The 13673-nt window shown below is 38.8% G+C and overlaps 1 protein-coding gene across 12 annotated transcripts in view; it reads left to right on the top strand.

Annotated features, from left to right (window-relative positions):
• Window positions 1-13673, top strand: part of TBC1D5 (TBC1 domain family member 5) — a 442854-nt gene that overhangs the window by 103630 nt on the left and 325551 nt on the right. For all 12 annotated transcript variants that reach the window (XM_029070199.2, XM_029070200.2, XM_029070204.2 and 9 more), the window contains one exon: window positions 6583-6743. The gene's annotated coding sequence lies outside the window, so the exon portion shown is untranslated. The remainder of the gene's footprint in view (window positions 1-6582; window positions 6744-13673) is intronic.

Raw genomic sequence — 13673 nt, 5'->3', positions numbered from 1 at the left:
CAGCCTCCAGTCAAAGCTCATTCTGTTTGAATGGAGGTGAATTTCAACTGGTATAGTTTGCTTTGCTGGGGAGGAAGGGGTTGTACCGATCTTGCCCATTTTGTGCTGAAGATTGCTTTATTCGACCACTGAACAGTCAACAATGTAGAATGAACTGAAGTGTGTTGACCATTTGATTATTTTCAGCTATGTTGTTATAAGAACATATTTTTGCTTATCACAAGAACTGTACCTCTGAAACATTTGAATGCAGGCTGAAGTGGGCATTTAACCAGTATGGAAACATTTCTAGAATTGGAAGAAATGTTTGACAGGATTGAAATGCTTTTGTAGAATGTTCAGTTCTTAATTATCCATGATACTAGGAGAGCATCAAGCGCTATGAAATTCAGAATTATTTTCAGGTTCCATTTTTGTTAATAGATTCATCTCCTTCTCTCTCATCTCTTGCTCTTCCCTTCTGTTTAATAATCTTTGAGCAAGCAATAACTAATAGTACAAATTTGTGTTGTCCATTACCCTTCTGTGGAGGAAGCTATGCTTGGTATTCATCAGTACGGTATTACACATTTTCTTCTAATCATTAAAGTTTTCCAAATAATATACAGAATGACATTAGGCAATTCCTTGATTTCAGCTGTTTGCCTTTTTTTTAAAAAGCTACTCATATGCCCCTTCCCTTCACCACCATGTTCCCCCCCTCCCCCCAGCTCTTTACTGTGATGAGAAGTGATAGTTAAGTGACATCACAAGGCAGTAGAACAAGGTAAATTAAGGAGAAGCATAAATTAATGATACATTATAATCTTATCCAACAGTTTGGTAAAAAAAAAATTATGGACAGTGATTAGGTTTTTGCATGACAATAATAATACCTTTTCCTGACATGACCAAGTTCTTATTTCTTTTAAATTCATTTCAATTGTATCTGCTAACCTTTTTGTACTCTTCTAAGTACTTAGTACAATATTCTGCATATAAGTGAGCATTCAATAGGTTCTATAGATTGAATTATGGAGACAGGCTCCTAACAATATAATTTTTCTAGGAAGTTCTATGGCTATAACCATATGATTAAGGGGAATCCCAGTTTTTGAAGAATTGAAGACTCGAGTGCTAATCAACTGGTAGTTCCTCTTGAGGCTGCCAGGTCTAGTGTGAATCTAGTCCAGTCTGAACTGGTTTGACGAGCTATAGAACAAATTCAACCTCCTCGGAGAGTCCTTTGGAAGGTTCCTAACAGAATCATATCTCTAGCAGCAAATGTGAAGCTTTGAGGCAACAGTCCTGGAACTGACCCAGTCTTCTCAGTGTCCCCTGAGTGAAGGATGAGCTAGTGTCCAAACTAGGCATTCTAGACCCAACCAATTTTAACCATACTGTAAGCTCCTCGTGGGTGGGAAACATGTCTGCCAGCTGTGCTCTGTCATACTCTCCCAAGTGCATAGTACACTATTCTCTACCATCAGCCGCTCGAGAGGCAGCATGGCCTAATCAATCGTATTTATTGAGTGCTTACTCTGTGCAGAGCACTGTACTAAGCATTTCAGAGAGGATAGCATAAAAGACATTCCCTGCCCAAAGCAAGCTGGATAGAGTGTGGGCCTGGGGGTCAGATGGACCTGGGTTCTAACCCCGGCTCTACCACTTGTCTGCTGTGTGACCTTGGTCAAATCACTTAATTTCTCTGTGCCTCAGTTATCTGGAAAATGATGATTAAGACTGTGAACCCATGTTGGACTCTGGCTGGCCAACCTGATTAGTTGGCTCACAACTAGTAATTCTAATTCAAAATCCTCATTTTTTTCTTGTCTTCCATAAGAAGGGAGGTCAACTTGACTTCCTGCTCTGTTCCTTTCAAATTTTGTGGACATGATATTTACTGTTGGCAGTGTAGTGCGGTATCTAGACTGGTCTTTTGAGTGAGGGCTTATTCGATTAAGATATTTCCAGTTTGAATTGGGGTAATTGGAAGAAGGAAGTGTTAAATTAGTAAAAACACCTGCTTTAGTAGTTCTCCGTTATCATAGTATGGCTGATAGACTGGTACCAGGAATTTGTCTGCCCTGAGATGGGAGAAAGTTGGGTTCCTTGTTATTTATTCATATATTCACAGAAATGAGAAAAATCTAAATTTCAAAATTAAACTGACTAGAGCCTATTCCATCTTACATTACATTGGGTCCTGAGATACTTTTCAGAGCAAGTTGGGGAAATTTTCTCCTTTCACCTTCTTGAAAATGTGAGTTGAAATTGGCTTATTCATTTGTCTACCTTTTAATTTGGCAATAAGCTTTTGTGAAGCTTTCTTGGGTATATTTAAGTGTAGTGATGACCTTCAACACTGAGCATCTTCAGCTCAGTTTCTAGGTTACAGTGAAGGTGTTCTACCAGATTTGAAGAACTTCAAAATGGATTCTATGGGTACTTTGGCATTCATAATCATTGTCAGAAAGTATTGGTATGTGATTTATAACATAAATAGATGTGCTCTGTGTCTTCAAGGAGTGCAATATTGAAAGAAAAATATAGACTCTGGGAGTGATATGTGCCTTCTGTTCATGGAAAATTTAAGCATTCCATATATTCACATTAAAAATGTATATAATTATATCACGATGATCATTTACTTATGGGCATGCTCTACCTGATTTGGGCTTTGAACTTCCCTTATCAGATTAATTTCAAGAGGAAAAAAAATAACTGCTGATTTTGAAATATACTTTTAAGTGATTTTTATGACTGGTTATTAGGTATATCACTGACATTTATCTTCCTATTAAAATGAAGTAGAGCAGAAATTGAATTCTGAATTTGCGATTTGATTGTTGTCAGTTAACCTAAGTACTTTGAAGTTACTTCAATTTTTGATCTAGTGAACATACATTAGTGGAATCAGGCTTTTATTGAAAAAAATATTGTTTCCCCTAAAAAGTAGCTTTCCTCTGAAAAGCTGAATGCATTTTATGCACTTTAGGAACATGAATGCTTTCAGGACTTTGTGGCATTGTGACTATACTTTCGTGCTTATCATCCAAATATCATTCAAACTATCACCTTGTGGATTTGGGATGGGTAAGTCAGAGTTAATGTTTTTAATCTGTATTCAAGGAAAAATAAACCTTAGTCAACATTTGACTTTCCTGTTTTTAAATTATTAACTAAAACATGAAATGTTGGATATTTTTTAAAAAAAGTTTATTTTAATTTTAGGACTGTGTTCTCATTCTCACTGGTACATATTTACACGAATAAAGAAAAATGAAGCAGCATGGCCTAATGGTTAAAGCGTGGGCCTGGCAGCTAGAGTTAATCTAACTCTGCCACTTGCTTGCTATGTAATTTTGGGCCAGTCATTTAACTCCTCTGTGCCCAATTTCATCAACTGCAAAGTGGGATTCAATACCTGTGAGCTACATGTGGGACAAGGCTGTGTCTGACCTAATTAACTTGTATCTTCTCCTGTGCTGAGAACAGTGTTTGACATATAGTAAGCGCTTAATGAATACTATAAAAAAAGTTAAAATAAGAGTATATTTTATATTTTAATAAAACTGTCCATTTCAGCAAGATTTTTCATTTCCCTGACACCTGTGTGAAGCATTGTAAAATACTTTTTGTTTACGATTTTCCTAATCTGTGTTTTCAGTCAAATATGTTTCCTTCTATCCTGAAACTTCCCAAGAGTGCAAAACTTAAAAAAAAGAGGGGGGAGGGACGCAAACTCAGCAGAAAAGAGATGGTTGGAGCATTTATGCGTTAAATATGCATGTTAATTAGAAAAAAATTAGAAAAAATATGAAAACAGATGTTACATAAATTATTGCAGTCCCAGGGCAGCAGTAACTTATACACTGACAATAATTTTTATATATGCATGTGTATATCTGTTTCTGAATTTCTCTACATTTATGCAACTCCTACGAGAATATAGAGAAAATAGAAGAACTTGTATATCCTTTCAATGAGAATGTGGTACACCTCCCCTCTACACATTTGTCTCTGGACCGTTAATTTGGTAAAAGGGAAACAGTAGTCTTTGTTACCCTCTCCTCCTCTTAGAATGTCTTTTCATTTGCTTTCATTCTGTTTTTAAGCCTCTTTCCTTCCTTCTTCCGGAAGACCCTTTGCCTCCATTTCCTTTATTGTGTTATTTTTAATGGATCAGTCTAGAGTAATACAAGATTAACAGCAGATACAACAATGAGAGAAATATAAAACTAAAAGACAGTTTTAGAAGTGGACAATTATCAAGATGTGATTGATTATAATTTAATAATATTATCAATAGAACGTTTTTTGCCTGATCTCCTACTAATTGAAAATGATTCCCATTCGTTACAAGTATTAGTGATAGACTTGGTTTTATCCAAGATGTAGGTGATACATCAAATGTGTATTCAAAGGGTGAACACACATTGGAAAAATTGAAAGATACTAAAGTACATTATATCGAGACAAATTTTGGTGGAAATCACAAAGAGACTAAGAGACTTACGTTTCTACGGAATTTCTAGGTTCATCCATATAAAATCAAATCCTTAGATCACTTTACTAGTTTCATTGACTTTCATCAGTTAACAGCCTATGGTATTTACAGACATATTCATTTAGCATAAAGTTGAAAACAAGTGTAGAAGCAGTGTGGCCTAGTGGAGAGAGCCTAGGCCTGGAAGTCAGAAGGATGTGAATTCTAATCGCTCTGTCAGTTGCTTGCTGTGTGATTTTGAGCAGGTCACTTAACTTCTCTGTGCTTGTTTCTTCAACTGTAAATTGGGAATACCTGTTCTCCCTCATACTTAGACTGTGAGCCCCATATGGGACAGGGACTGTCTTTGGCCTAATTAACATGTATCGACCCTAGCACATAGAACGGTGTTTGGCACTAAGTAAGTGTTTATCAAGTGCCATTTTAAAGGGAAAAAAAAAGGAAAATTCAACAAACCAATCAGAATATCAACACCTTGTGGGCAGGGAACTTAGCTCTGAGTGTAGTGCCCTTCATTCACTGGTGCTCAATTAATGTCATATCCTCTGATGCATGGCTTAGTGGAAAGAGCCCTGGCTTGGGAGTCGGGGTCGTGGGTTCTAATCCCCACTCTGTCACTTGTCAGCTGTGTGACCTTAGGCAAGTCACTTAACTTCTCTGTGCCTCAGTGACCTCATATGTAAAATGGGGGTGAAGACTGTGAGCCCCACGTGGGACAACCTCATTACCTTGTATCTATCCCAGCGCTAGAACAGTACTTGGCCCATCTTAAGTGCTTAACAAATGCCGTCATTATTCAAGCGCATAGTACAGTGCTCTGCACATAGTAAGCTCTCAATAAATACAGTAATGAATAAATTATTACAAATTGTTATTATTGCTTCTGCAAGTGAAGTGAAAACATTAGTTCTTTTAAGTCTATGAATTTTTCTTCACGGAGAATAGCCTTTGCTACCAGATACCAGTAACTGTACCACAGATTGAGGTGAGATTTTAGGGTGAAAAGTAGCATCAACTAATAAATACAATAAATTCTTACCAAATTGCAGTAGATTTCAGCTAGTTCTATTGTAGCAGTATATCAGAACGGATAAAACCCAGTTAATTCGACAACATCACTGATTTCGATTTTCACAGTATAATGGTACATTTAATATCGTACTCTTTTGTCTGCTCCCATGCATCTTTCTAGTGTGCGGTGGGTGGGGAGAGAATGCATGCTGTAAACTGAATATGGCCTACTAAGTAATTCAGTCTGGTCTGGGCTCTGAATTTGGCCTAACTTGCAGCCAGCCATTTCTGCAGGTGTTTATTCCCAAATTGTTCCATTCCATCTGCAGGGAATATTGCTCACCACTGAGACCAGTGCGCACAAAAGGGTTAGTGATTAGCTGCAGGCAAGTTTGAAATCAGGAATGAAGAGGTACTCAGGAAGGGCCAGCAGTGGTTCCCATCTAAAGTGTATCGTTTCTTGTATTGGCTGGTCAGTAAGCCACTTAGAAAAATGTGAACTATGAAGACCATCCAGTTTTGACCAACAAGTGCCATAAATGATCCTCAACTGCGCTGCTAATAGTTTACGTGGATGTTTTCTTCAGGTTTGTTGATTTTAAATACCAGGTGTCTTAGAAATACTATCTTTTTTCTGATAGACATTTATTGTTCCATTACTGTGTGCAGAACACTGTGCTACATGCTTGGGAGACTACAATGTAACACAGTTCCTTCCCCACAAGGAGCTTACACAGATGTTGCCTCATGCCCTGTGTCTTCTGTGTTCTTTTTTTTCCTCTTTCAAGACCATCTGCAGCAAAATGCCTTATACGTGACTCTGTGGAGTTGGAATATAGGCAGTTTGGTCCTGGGTAGAATTAGAATCTGGCTTGCTTAATGACCTGTACTGATAATATTGTCGAGCGCTTCTCAAAAGAACAAGGGAGTAGATGCTGGTAATCTTGTAATTAGGTTCATATGTGAAATTTTTAAGGGACAGTGGAATAAAAAAGGATTTTTTTTTACCCCATTTTCCTCTTCCATTGTGTTTTGTTTGGGTAATCATACTTATAAATCAGATACTTTTCATTTCTCTGCAGGTACATCGTATGTTCTCCAAGCAATCTGGATGAGAACATCTGATCCGATCCATTCTGTTCCTGATTCAGCTGGTCCTAGTCCTGAAGTCAAGCTGAACAATACCGTAATGCAACTTCAAACGTCCTACTAGCCCTGTGAACTTGCACACAACTTCTCAAAGGTTTGTGATATGTAATGTTTCATTTTATGCACCTATCCTTCTGGGTCATATTGCCATTAAGTTTTTCCTCCTCCTTTCTCTTCTTTCCTCCTCCCCGTCTCTTTCCCCAGCTACTCTTCTCCTCTTCCTTCCCACCTGATGTTTAATAATAACAGTGATGGCATTTGTTAAGCACTTACTATGTGCAAAGCACTGTTCTAAGCTCTGGGGAGGATACGAGGTGATCAGATTGTCCCACGTGGGGCTCACAGTCTTCATCCCTATTTTACAGAATGAGGTAACTGATGTACAGAGAAGTTAAGTGACTTGCCCAAAGTCACACAGCTGACAGGTGGCAGAGCCGGGATTTGAACCCATGACCCACATTTGATTTTTCATTATGGCCCTCTACTCCAGTTTCCAATTCCTGTAATCCATGCTTGGTTTCACTATGGCACCCTCTTGTCTTCTTTTATTCCCTCTGATCTCTCTCCTTTCGTCCATGCTGTCAACTGTGTCCTCTCAGGTTGACTCACTGCCCCCCTTCTCCTCTTTTCTCCTGTCTTTTTCCAACAGTCTTTTGCTTTCCATTAGCTCTCCTTTTCTTTTTTCAGATGCTCAGTTAAACTCTTATTTTCTTGTTTTTCTCCTTGCATTGTCTTTTCTCAAATGTTATCGAATCTTTTCTCTGTTGCCTAGGGTTCCTTTCCCCAGTGAAACACTTTCTCTTCCTCTCCTACCTTCAGTGACGTCCCATTGAAAGCCACCATCTTAGGTACCTTTCTTCTCCTTGGATTCAAAGTTCCCACACTGAGATACTCATTTACCCCCTTTCTCTGATAGTCTCCCCTAAATCCCTTCTACACTTCTTTCCCCGTGGTGGTCCACTTCTTTTCTCAGGAGCCATTCCTATTCTCCCAGTGTTACTAGTGGGCACATGCTGCTTGTGTATAGAAGGTGATGGTATCTGCCCAAGTTGGCAACTTGGGTGATTTGCACATATCTGGACAGGAATATATACATATGCAAACACACACATGTACACAGACAAACACACATATATACATGCACGCACACACACACAAACGTATATATATGTACACACGGATATATATATGTGTGTGTGTGTATATACATATATATATATATAAATATTTTCTCTCTTGTTTTGGATAGATGTATTTTCAGCTGGCCTTTTATGATGGCTAGGGTGGCTATTTTCACTTTTATATTACAGTCTATTTCAAATTTAATATTCTTTAGAGTTCTCAACATAGTCGTGCACATATGGAGTTTAGTGCGATCTGGTTGATGACATCGCTATGCCAATCCTTCATAATAGTTGAGTGGCAATCGCACATTATAGTAGCCCAGAGCAATAGAACATTGCAGTATATCAGAACGGATAAAACCCAGTTAATTCTGTAAGTTTTTCTTTCTGCATGTCTATAAAGTTGCTTCCTTTTCTGAAAATTGTTTTGTAAGTGGTGAGACAGATGAAGCATGCCATTTCAGACAGCGTAATATCATTTACTGCTACCATTTGGGAAGCAGCAGTGCCCAGTGGCAAGAGCCTGGGCCTGCTTCCTGGGTGATCTTGGGCAAGTGGCTTCACTTCTCTGTGCTTCTGTTTCTTCTTCAGTAAAATGGGGATTCAGTATATGTTCTCCCTCCTACTTAAGCTGTGAACCCCATGTGGGACAGGTACTGTGCGGACCTGGTGATCACCTGTCTTACCCCAGTGCTTAGAACATTGCTTAGCACAGAGTAAATGCTGAACAAATACCACATGCTAGTGATGAATTTTTCATTATTATTGGGACATATGAAATGGCAGGAGTGGACCAACCTTGAGAAGCACCTCGAAAATGTGAGTATGTCTTCTAGGAGTATATTGCTAGTTTAGAGCTTTTCCTAAGCATTTCTTCCAGTCTCCCAGTTCTCTTGGCCCTCACATGTCTGCTCCCAGGAATACTTCCATTCCTAGGAGGGCCTAAATGGGAGGTGTCTTTCGTTGGATCCTCGGCTCTAAAATCTGAGGACTAACTCCTTACCGTTAGCTTTTAGACACTCAATTAACTCTCCCCCTCCTACCTTACCTAGATAATCTACTACTAAGTACAGTGGCGGCACATAGAAAGCACTTAAAAGTACCATAATTATTATTATTACAGTCCACCTACTCATCGTGCCTCTTTTTTGTCAGTGTCACCCTTCCCCCCTTGCTATGTCCTTCCTCTGCTCTTCCTCCTTCATGTCTGACAGACCATCACCCTCCCTATCTTTAAAGCCTTTACTACTGTCTGCTCCACCTGACTAACCACTCATTTCCCCTCTCCTCTGCATCACCTCTGCTCTTGGGCCTTAAGCCCTTGATGCTCATCCATCGCCACAGCCCTTACGTACGTTTCCTTATCCTCTTCCATTTCCATAATTTATTTTAATGTCTTTCCCGATAGACCATAAGCTCCTTGAAGGAAAGGATTGTGTCTTCCAGTTCTATTGTATTGTATTCTCCCAAGCATTTATTATTCCTGTGCTCTGACTCAGTAAGCTCTCAATAAATACCATTGATTGAATCACTGTCTATAGCCAAAGCCTGATGATCCATGACTTTGAGTAGAAAATGGGTCCAATTCCGCTTAGACTGTTTGGATTTGGATCAGAACTGATTCTGTCTGGGGCTCCTTGAGGATCTTGCCAGGGAAGTTCGTTTTACACTAGTTCATCCTAAGGGCTGAGAACCCCTTGCAAGGAGGAGATTTTTAAGGCTCCTTGAGATGAAGTAACAGAGAAGAAAGGGATTTTTGCAAGGACCAGTTATTTCATTGAACTAGATCCCTGGGTTCTTGGGGCTAGATGAGAAGCAGCCTGGCCTAGTGGATAGAGCATCGGGCTGGAAGTCAGAAGGACTTCGCTACTTGTCTCCTGTGTGTCCGTGGGCAAGTCACTTCACTTATCTGTGCCTCAATTATCTCATCTGTAAAATGGGGAATAAGACTGTGAGATGAGTTGAGGAAAGTGCCAAGTTTATGAGCTAACAGTAAGTAGTTAGTGTTCTCAAACTTTGTCTTAACCGTGGAAATAAAATAAGAAAAGTAATATGCCTTGGAGGTAGCCAATGTCGACAGTGATCTTTGTGAATTATTAGCCTTTCAGAAGTTGCTTGCGTCTTAACTCTAGTTACAAAATACTACTGCAGTTTACTGCATTGTCACATGTGAGAGTATATTTCCATTGCACAGTTTGGATAGAATTTAGTAATAGGGAGTGTTCTGTCCACAAGACTAGTCTTTTTCAGGTATAACATAATCCATAAATCAGCACATCAGTTCAGCACAATAATACTAGTGGTGTGTATTGATCATCTACTATATTGCGCTGTGTGAATCACTTAGGAGATGCAACAGATGCAGAAGTCACATTCCCTGCCCTCAACCAACTAATAGGGAGACCTAGAAATATCAAATATGCGTATATGCCCAGGTACTGAGAGTGGCCAGAAATTCTAAATGGAAGAGATGACTTAAATATGGGTAGAATTGAGAAAATTGGCTGGAACATGTGTTTTTTTGTTGGTGGTGGTGGGTTTTTGTTTTTTTTTGCGGGGGGGAGAAGACTATGACGTGGGAAGCATTGAGGTCTGGTGATTTTTGAGGCAAGGAAGGGAGTTATAGGGCCTGAAGACAGAATACAGAAAGGCATTACTTTAAAGCTGCAGATGCAAAGCATAAATTGTAAAGTCTCTCACCGTAGGCTTGACTGCATGGTCATCCTTAGGCTTTGCTTGGAAGAAGTAAATGGGAAAATAATTTAGACTAAATAACCCCAATTAGCACACCCTCCCTTCTTTTTTCACCTTTTGCATAGCTTAAGCAGAAAGAAATGAATTACTGTGGGTAACTCTTCTTTCGGCGTGGTCCCAACCAGGAGCCGTTGAGAATGAGCACAGCACACTGAGAGAACTAAACCTTCTTCTCAGTTATCCCTCTAAGGAAAAATCCTACATGCCCATAATGGGGTGGAGCTCTCCCACTAAAGGCAGAGAAGTCAAACTCCTCCCATACTGTACAGTAACTTCTGGGAAGTATAGAAAAACCAGTCCCTTGGTATTTTTACTTGTGCTTCCTTTCCTGCAATGTTCATGCCAGGCGTGTTTTAAAGCACACCACTTTGGCCGTGTCCTTGCCCTCTAACATAATAATATAGACTTTGTATCAGAAATGTCAAGGCGGTCAGTTTGAACCATCTCCCATCCCATTAATTTCCATTGAGTCAATGATTACTATAACATAATTTCCCCATTACCCAAAGTTCTTCAGGACTTTAACTACAGTGTTGTAGAAGAAATGATTATATAGTAGTTATATAGATTTATTGAACTGAGATTAGAATTCCTTTGTGATTGACTGTGGCTAATTAATTTCATGTTGGACATGGATAAACTATTATTTAGTCATATTGATTGAGTGCTTACTGTGTGCAGAACGCTGTACTAAGCATTTGGGAGAGTACAACAGAACAATATAACAGACATATAGCGTTATTCATAAGAGCAATATTTTTCAGTGGTTAAAGCACTCATCATTAGGATGATTCTAAGTAGCCTAAATTGACTATTTGGAGTAGGACTAGTAGGGAAAAGGTATTTTCATTGTTGCTAGAGAGAGAGAGAGAATTTGTCCTTGGTTTTTGCTACCTTTTGATATGCTGTTTATATTTTTATTGTATTATATACTCATAGGAATATGCTCCAGAAATAATACATAGTTTAGTGCTTAATGGATATTTTATACATTTTTGGATGAAGATAATAGTTTTGAGAGAAGAGAAGTGTAGAGAGAACAGTCAGTTCTGCAATAAAACATGGTTTCATTAGGCATTTTTGCTAGAAGCTGTTGAGTTGAGGTAAGTGTGAATGGAATGCAGTGAGGTATTGAAAGAAATGGATGCATGTAGCATCGGTCAAGGCTTATATATTACAATGAGATTTTTCCTTAAACAATACATGCTTTTAACTTTATTGACTTGGGTTTCTTTAGTAAAATAAAATAATTATTAAATTTAATAGTAGTAATAATGATGTTTATTGAGCAGCTTCTGAATACAACCCTTTGTATTAAGAGATGGGGAAGATACAACAGAAGCAGGCAGAAGACACTTCCCTGCCCATTAAGAACTTCTATTTTCATGGGAGAGTCAGAGAAACAAAGCCTCTCTCCCCATTCCAGTCCATACTTAAATCTGTTGCCCGGATCATTTTTCTACAACACGTTTTTCTACAAAAACATTGAGGACACCCTGCTCCTCAAAAAACTCCAGTGGTTGCCCATCCACGTCTGCATCAAACAAAAACTCTTCACTATTGGCTTTAAAACATTCCCACTACCTTTCCCCTCCTACCTCACCTCACTACTCTCCTTCTACAACCCGGTCCATACACTATTCTCCTCTATACTAACCTTCTCACTGTGCCTGGGTCTCACCGCCAACCTCTGGCCCACATTCTGCCTCTGGCCTGGAACGCCCTACCTCTTGAAATCCGACAATTACTGTTTTCCTCTTCAAAGCCTTATTGAAGGCACAACTCCTCCAAGAGGCCTTCCCAGACCACCTCTGCTTCCTCTTCTCCCACTGCCTTCTTTCTGTGTCACCCTGACTTGCTCCCTTTGTTTTTCCCTGCTTCCAGCCCCAAAGCACTTATGTACATATCTGTAATTTATTTGTATTGATGTCTGTCTGTCTAGAATGTAAGCTCATTGTGGGTAGCGAATGTGTCTGTTTATTGTTGCATTGTATTTTCCCAATACACTTAATACTTAATTGCTCAATTAATACAATTGAAGAAGTGAACAAAAATATGATGTAGTCATGACAGCATTAGTAATAATTAATTATGGTACTTGTTAAGCATTTACGATGTGCCAAGGCACTGTTCTAAGCACTGGGATGGATGCAAACTATTCAGATTGGACACCAGGAAGAATCAGGAGAGAGAGGGACTAAACCAAATGTGTCATGATGAAGTAACAGTCCCCTGAAATGATTTATTCATTCATTCAATAGTATTTATTGAGCAACTTACTATGTGCAGAGCACTGTACTAAGCGCTTGGAATGTACAATTTGGCAACCGATAGAGACAGTCCCTGCCCATTGATGGGCTTACAGTCTATTCCAGGGAGACAGACATACAAAAACAATCTTCATATATCAGCATATAATAAAATCGGAATATGCAGATATGTAGGTGAGGATGAGTATACAGCTAAGTGCTAGAAAGGCTGATTATATTGAAGTGTAGACGCTTAATTATACATCTGACTCTCACAGTTTGTTGGAGTAGAGCAGACGCTTAATTATACATCTGACTCTCACAGTTTGTTGGAGTAGAGCAGACTCCAGAAGAAACCATAACATGGGAAATCCCAAACCCTAATTCCAGATTCTAGCTTCCCCTTCTCCCCAGTCACTTTTAAAAGACTTAATAATGAAATTGATAATCAGTTCTATATATTCTATTCTTTGTATTGCTCCTCTTTGGGAGTTATTAAAGAGCAATGAAACAGTCTAATCACATATGGAAGGAAGGCAGGTTGGAGAGAAAAAGAACAGAAACTATGTGTGAGTATTCAGAAAAACTGCCCCTGGATAATTGAGAACTAACATATGTTGATCCTTTAAACTATATCTTAAGGTCTGGACGTAATTTAACTTTCTCCCTATTTAGATCCCCGCTAACCCGAACCAGATTAAAGAAATTGTTTTTCTTTTAGTGGTTAATATTTGGGTTCTGAATTTTGACAGAGCCATTGTTTTTTTAGATACCGAAAATAAAATTTCTCAAGGGACGGTTTTGGAGAGAAATTGTAAAATTTATTTTCAAAAATAGCCTTGTTCAACCAGCTAATCAGGGATCATTTTGTAATATAATCTATTTTATAACATGAAT

The sequence above is a fragment of the Ornithorhynchus anatinus genome, chromosome 8, assembly GCF_004115215.2.
Source record: "Ornithorhynchus anatinus isolate Pmale09 chromosome 8, mOrnAna1.pri.v4, whole genome shotgun sequence".
Classification (NCBI taxonomy): Eukaryota; Metazoa; Chordata; class Mammalia; order Monotremata; family Ornithorhynchidae; genus Ornithorhynchus; species Ornithorhynchus anatinus.
This window is presented reverse-complemented; position numbering and strand designations above follow the sequence as displayed.